Source organism: Nicotiana tabacum, unplaced genomic scaffold (genome assembly GCF_000715075.1).
Source record: "Nicotiana tabacum cultivar K326 unplaced genomic scaffold, ASM71507v2 Un00172, whole genome shotgun sequence".
Taxonomy (NCBI): domain Eukaryota; kingdom Viridiplantae; phylum Streptophyta; class Magnoliopsida; order Solanales; family Solanaceae; genus Nicotiana; species Nicotiana tabacum.
This window is the reverse complement of record NW_027438410.1, coordinates 60,865-68,815: the sequence shown is the minus strand read 5'-3', so window position 1 is coordinate 68,815 and position 7,951 is coordinate 60,865. Positions and strand designations below refer to the sequence as shown.

General features: G+C 35.9%; 1 pseudogene; it reads left to right on the top strand.

Annotated features, from left to right (window-relative positions):
- Positions 1–1,207: 1,207 nt before the first annotated feature.
- On the top strand, positions 1,208–6,644 carry LOC142179022 (putative late blight resistance protein homolog R1A-3; annotated as a pseudogene).
- Positions 6,645–7,951: the final 1,307 nt, after the last annotated feature.

The window sequence follows — 7,951 nt, the reverse complement described above, 5'->3', positions numbered from 1 at the left end:
TAGAATTTTAGAACGATAACTTCAAGTGTTATAATGACTGGATTCTACATTTAAAATTTGTACATATCTCGTAGCTCAATTGTCGCACTAAGTCAAAATGAGGTGAGACTAGTTTTGACATCACTTCATCACAAACTTGTCTGGCGTTGATCACAATGGCTAACTCATGAGACGAAGAGTTGTGAACTTGTTATAAGTTTATATTCCATAATATTTTCGCTACTTTAGGTATGCCATAATTGAGCGTGTTTGGTCTCTGACAAATTTCAGAAATTGCAACACCAAAATATACACCGCATCAGAAGTAGGGCAAAATAGTTGAAAATACACCACAGAATACAACACTAGCCACAAGAAATAGACCAAAATAAGTGAAACTGTAAAAATTGCACCTCCAACTATGAGTTCTCTTTAGATCTTTTTAAATTATTTATACTTCCCGATAAATTTTACGACCCGAGTTTGTTAGATATATCAACAGTACTCACTTTTAACAAATCTAAGGAAACTACTCGGAAGTATATTTAAATGAGTTAATACCCTAAAACCCCTTTTAACTATCAACTTGTTGTGAGTTATCTACTTAAATTATAGGGTGTCCCTAGAATCCCCCGAACTATTTCCCACTTCATACTAACCCCCTCCTCCTGTTGTTTACCTGGCATAATGTGTGTATTAACTCGTCAAAGAGCGCATGAGGACCGAAAAAAAAACTATCAAAATAGCCCACTTGATAGTGTGTAATGGCTAATTAGCCTTACACTTTTTTAATACTTTTTATTTTTTTATTTTCTCCTCATTTGCTTCATTTATTCACTTTTTTGTTCATTTTTACACCTTTCTTCCTCATTTTTCACCTTTCCATTTTAGATCTCCATATGAATGTTCTCTAAAAAATTTCACCTCTTTTGGTCCTCTAAAATTATTTATTCTTTTTTTGTTTTTGTCTTCTTTTAATTCTTACTCATATTATTGAAAAAATACCTATTTAAATCTTCTTATTAAACTAACACTTTAATTTGTAGATAATAAAGGTGAATTTCTTGAACCTTGTTTGTATAATCTAGAATTAGAGAACGTAGTTACTGGTCGATTTATTTCTTATTTGTGGAATGTTAGTTTGTTATAAGATGATTTTTTTATAAATACAACACGATATAACCTTTATTTTATTTTTGCTCACTTCTAACAAAGTAAGACTTTCAAAAGTGGCGTCCAACCATATTTCTGTCATTTCCTACCTAACATCAATGATCTGGTGCCCTTATCTCAAGTAGTTGGTTTGTTGCAAGGGGGAGATCGAATTCATACATACACAAAAACAGAAAGAAACTAGCAACCATTCCATACTCTCTGTTGCCTCATTCTAAAGCCATTTCTCAGATCTTATTCTCTATTAGCTAAACAAATTTTTATGTATGGCTATATCCGCAAAAATGTTTTCTGCAATGATTTATTTCTTCAGTTTCTTTGTATCCTGATAATGTTTTATGTACATTTTATACATCAGATGTTGAGAATTTGAAATTACTTCGGGACTGACCAGTGAATTACAATCATGGAAAGAGAGAAAAGAGAAACTCTCTTCAACTACTGTGGAGGAATCCTTAAAGCGGCCTTCTACAAAATAATGGAACTATGTTCTACAACTCAGGTATGACTTTAAACTGTGAAATTTCTTGATAATAGATCTTGAAGGAACTGTGTGTTCTTAATTGTGTAAAGATTTTTTATTGTTCTTATTTATTGGTAGTAATACATCTGTTAGAGTTAATTTATTTAGTATAATTCAATAAATGTATATATTGCATACTCTCTGTTGCCTCATTCTTAAGCCATATACCTCAGAATTTTCAGTCTTCAACATCAAATAAAAAGGTTGGCCAATTAGTATCTAATAACTTTAAAAGGTGTGTTTAATTTTGTTACTCAAATGGGGAAAATATTCTTCAAAAAACACCTTATGTGTGGCTATATCTGCAAAAGTGTTTCCTTATTTCTCCTAATAATGTTTTATGTACATTTTATGCATCAGATCCTGAGAACTACAATCATGGAAAGAGGAAAAGAAATTAAAGAAGAAAGAGAGAAAGGGGAATTAGCAAACAACTTTGAGGTATGTCATTCAATATATATTCATACGTATTAAAACTAATGTTGACTACAATAATGTTATACAAATGTTCTAGCGATCTTCTTACATTTTTAGTGAATTTTAATTATTCACATGCAGGTAGTTGAATAAATTTATATAATTAAATTAATGGATTGATTAAAAAAATAAATGAAACTTATTCTACGCATATGTGTGGACAAATAAGAAACAAATAATGTTTGGTCTTTTGGCAGGTGTCATTTTCTGCTCTTCGCAAGGACATTGTCAATGTTCTAGATTTCATAGAGAGCTTCAAGAATGAAGAAAATCAAATATCTCTTGACGAGGATATAATTGAAATGCTGGAATTGGAGCTGGCATTTGTTTGTACATATGTCCAGCTTTCTTATTCCGATTTGGAAGGGTTTGAAGATGTAATGATTCGCAAAGGACAAAGGATAATATGGATGATTGTATCAGCTCACGTCATCGTTCTGAATCAAGTGCCACCATGACTGAGGAGCAGTTGGACTTGCTCCTCTTGAATCTCCACCATCTATCCAAGTATCATGCTAAACAGGTTTTTCCATCAATGAGTGAATATGAGATTCTTCACAATGTATGTGGCAACATAAGAGATTTCCATGGATTGAAAGTGAATGGTTGTGTTGATCATGAAATTATTGAATATGTCTTACCTCAGTTTCTACTTATGGCTGAGAGAGTAGGACGCTTCCTATGGAATAATCAAATTTACTTGAGAAGATTTCCAAGAACAGGGGCATCATTGTTGTGAACTCTCCCAACAAGCCAGTTAAGCGCAAGTCATCAATAGCTGGTAAAATAATTGTAGGTTTTAAAGAGGAGACATACTTGATAATTAGGAAGCTCAGCAATGGACCAAAAACACTAGATATCATTTCGATCACTGGTATACCGGGTTCGGGTAAAACTACTTTGGCGTACAAAGTGTATAATGATAAGTCAATTTCTAGTCGTTTTGACATCCGTGCATGGTGCACAGTATATCAAAAATATGACGAGAAGGATCTGCTGGAAAAACTATTTAATCAAGTTACTGGCTCAACTTCGAAATTCAGTGAGAATATTGATGTTGCTGACGAGCTATGGAAAAATCTGTTTGGAAAGAAGTACCTTATAGTCTTAGATGATTTGTGGGATACTGCAGCATGGGATAAGTTGAGAAGACATTTTCCTAGAGTTGAGAAAGGAAGTAGAATTATTTTGACGACTCGGGATAAGAAAGTGGCTTTGCATGCACAACACCACAGTGATCCGCTTGATCTTCGATTGCTAAGATTAGCAGAAAGTATGGAGTTATTAGAGAAAAGGGTCTTTGGAAAAGAAAGTTTCCCTGATGAACTACTGGATGTTGGAAAAGAAATAGTCCAAAACTGTAAAGGGCTTCCTTTGGTGGTTGATCTGATTGCTGGAGTCATTGCTCGGAAGGAAAAGAAAAGGAGTGTGTGGCTTGAAGTTCTGAATAATTTGCATTCCTTTATTTTCAAGCAGGAAGTGGAAGTGATGAAGGTTATAGGATTAAGTTACGACCATTTACCAGATCACCTAAAGCCATGCTTACTTTACTTTGCAAGTTATCAGAAGGACAGAGCACTTAACGTCCTTGTTTTGAAAAATCTTTGGTGTGGCGAAGGACTTGTACAACAGACAGAGATGAACAGTTTGGAAGAAGTGATGGAGGTTTATTTGGATAATTTAATTTCCAGTAGCTTGGTAATTTCTTTCAATGAAATAGGTAACGATCGGACTTGCCAAATTCATGATCTTGTGCATGACTTTTGTTTGATAAAAGCAAGAGAGGAAAAGTTGTTTGACTTGATAAGTTCAAGCGCTCCATCATCATCTTCTTCTGATTTAATGCCACGTCAAATAACCATTGATTATGATAAGGAGCACTTTGGGCACAACAATTTTGTCCTGGTCGATTCAAAAAAGAAAAGGCACTCTGCTAAACACCTCTATTCTTTGAAGATAAATGGACACAAGCTGGACAACCGTCTTAAAGTGTTGGAATTATACGGCTCTTTTATCAAGGTAAATGATTCTTTGCTGAATGAGATATGCACGTTGGTTCACTTGAGGTTCCTACAGATTAAGACACAAGTTAAATCTCTGCCTTCTTCTTTTTCTAATCTCTGGAATCTAGAAACTCTGTTGGTGGAAAACGACGGACCGCCCTTGATACTTCTACCGACAATTTTGGATCTTGTAAAGTTGCAAGTGCTGGACATAGATGACTGTTCTTTCTTTGATTTGGATACCAATCAACCTATACTGGTAGCAGAGGACTCAAAGTTAGAGAACTTGAGAATATTAGGACTCAAGCTTTCTTATTCGAAAGACACCGAGGATATTTTCAAAAGGTTTCCTAATCTTCAAGAGCTTGATTTTTTTCTCAAGGAATCATGGGATTGCTCAGCAGACCAATATTGGTTCCCCAAATTGGACTTCCTAAATGAACTAGCATCCCTCCATGTAGAATTTGAAAGTTCAAATTCAAATGATTGTGCACCCTCTGTAGCGGCAAATCGACTGTGGGATTTTCGCTTCCCTTTGAGTTTGAAAATATTGGGTTTGTGTAAGTTTCCTCTGACATCTGATTCACTATCAACAATAGCAAAACTGCCCAAGCTTGAAGAGCTGTACCTTGAAGACACAATCATCGAGGGGGAAGAATGGAACATGGGGGAGGAAGACACCTTCCAGAAACTCAAATGTTTGACGTTGCAGCGAGTGAGTCTTGCTAAGTGGGAGGTTAGAGAGGAATCCTTTCCTGCGCTTGAGAAATTACGACTGTGGGAATGTCCTAAGCTTGAGGAGATTCCGCCTAGTTTCGGGAATATTTGTTCATTAAAAATTATCGAACTGTGGAGGAGCCCTCAACTTGAAGCAACTGCTCTGAAGATTAAGCAAGATGTAGAAGAAATGATGGGAGATATTCAGGTCCTTGTTTTTAACTGATTAAGTCTTGAGCACTTTTACCCTGGGAAAATATGTGAGTATAGACGAACTTATTACCTCCTTCATTTCATCATATATGGCAGAGTTTGACCAGTGTAATCTTCTTTTGCAGAATGCATGTAAGGAATACATCCAGCTTTAGAGGCTAAAGATAAACCCTCAGACATCTAATGCATTCTCCCTGCTATTTCCGTCCTCCTTTTCTTCATTTTGTGGGTAAATACTCCAAAGTTTGGTTCTTTTCAAATTGTTGTTCTTGTATACTCTCTTTTCTTCTTCAGCATGTCTTGGATTGTTTGCATATCATATGTTACTCCTCAAGTCCACAAACATACATGAGATTGCTAACTCTCCACAATGATGGGATAATATTCACTCAGATATTGATTACAAGGGGATGAGAATAGTGCTTTAGGAGGTGTATTTGGAGGATAGCAAGAAGTGAATCAAAAGGCAGGCAACCTCTGTACTACATGAAAGTTATCTGGTGGGCAACAGGTCAATTTATGGCTATTCAAATATATGTATCTAAGAACTTTTTTCAAGTTTTTATATATCTTTCAAGAAATACCATCACAATCAGCTCATCGACGCATAGAGTTTTTATTGTGATGCAGGCTGGTGGAATTCACTCACACCAAGAATCAGCCCATCGATGCATTTGGAGTTGAGGCTGCTATATCTTTGATCAAGATGTTTCAATAGGTACTGCTGTACAATATTTGGCCTCATGTGCAACAGTAAGTGTTATTAAAAATCCTCCAGTGCCTATTAATACATCAATGCAGGATATCCCATCCCAAACTTCAGACAAATTGGTGCAACAAAAATGTACTAATCCTAATGTGAGTGGGAAAGATGCAGTATTTCAGTCAAATTTGAGTAGTACCGCTACTGGTAGTTGTGATAATATAAGGGAAGCTGAAATATTTAGTCCAAATGTGCAAGAGCCACTAAGCTATCACCTCCTTCACTGATACATTGTGCTTTGAATACCTTGTGCAGACTGAACATGGCTATCACTGATGAGCACGCTGCTTCTGTTCCTCTGTCAAGAATTTCCAAGGCCTCCATTGTTGATTTTGATGCCAAAGTTGACGACACTAGCTATTGAAAAGAATTACAAGGGCATGAGAATAATGCTTTAGGAAGTGGCATTATAATATCAACTTTCCTAAAAGTTAGTCTTGGGAATGTGCAAAGCACTGATGCATATGCTTAGTGTTCTGAGAAATACTATCATAAACTGATGCATGTTGGAGTCTTGATGTTGAATACTTATAAACAATGTGAACTCAGTTTACATAACAGTGAAGAGAGAGTAGATGCTGGTGCAACATCACCTGTAATGCAGAAAATTCAAATTCTCCGGTCTTTATTTGCAGTTGCAGTTAGCTCTACATGTGTAGATAATTTTGCTGCTATTCTTGCTCCGTCTGCTGCACAGGACTTTTGACAAATTTTCCCCCCTTTTTCTTCATTTTGTGTGCTTATGGTTAAATATTGGCACTCTCTAGTTATGTATTCCAAGATTATTCTTTCAAAATTGTTGTTATTGTATACTCTCTTTTCTTTTTTTGGCATGGCTTGAATTGTTTGCAAATCATCTGTTACTCTTCAAGTCCAGATATCTTACTGCAAATCAAGAAACATGTTAGGATCGGGAACCCGGGTAGTGCGGAATATAGCCAAACAACAATATAATGGCAATAACAAAGACAATGGAAGTTGATAACAACGACAATTAAAGTAGATAAAGAAGACACAAATTTAACGTGGTTCGGTCAAAGTAACCTACGTCCACAAGCGGAGAGGAGCAATTTACTATAACAATAAGAGTACAAAAGAGAGTACAAAATTAGAGTAAACACTCTAATTAATCCCAAATACCCTAAGAGAATAACCTCACAAGATCACTCCAAAGAAAGGGTTCACACAAGTGCTTCCCAACACTTAACTCTCATACAAAACACTCTTAATAAAGGAAGAAAGGAAGAAACAAGAAATGAAGACTCAAGTCTTGTTGGTGTGTTTAAAATGAACTAATTGCCTTCCCTTTTATAGGCAAAAAAGTCTTGGCCTCTTAGGTGTAAAAGAAGAGATACAACTTGTGCAAATGATGTCCAACACACAATGCAATATTTTCGGGTCCCAAAGAATATTGCCAACAAAGTCTGCATTTTGCAAAGATGCTTATGCTTATGTGAGATGGACTCCATTAGTCAAAATATTGGTCATAATTACAAAACATACATGGGATTGATGACTGTCTGCAAACTTTGTAATATATCTGCAAAAAAAAAGAAGTGCAGGTGGATGAATTTGCGAATAGATGCAACTTTAGTTACTGTTTGCAGCTAGCTCTACACGTGCAGATGATGCCAGGCTGCTGCTTTTGCTCCGTTAGCTATGAAACAACAAACAAGAAGCTCATAAAAAATGCAACAACTTTTCCTCAAATAATATGATACATCATGGGGAGCTATCACCTAGGGGAATTGCATCACAGAGTGTCAGAGTCTAATGCAGGATGGTTCGGACGGGGATGAAGAATCTATTGCTCAAAATCATTCAAATGTCGCTAGAGCAGTGCTAGATGTATCAGCCAGGCATTTGCCTAACTCATTTATTTAGGAGTTGAATAGACAGAGATTAAAAATGTTTAAACTTGAACATATATCTCAATAATACTGATATGAGAAGAAATAGTGAAGCTCGAAGCAACAGTACCAACAGCTTGCGGAGGAGTACATAGTCGTTGAGTTAGTTAGAAGTCAGTCAATATACATATTTCTATAGTAGTGCACTTGAGTCCCTCATAAGTTTTTGGGTGGGTAGGGAGTGTTATGTCGA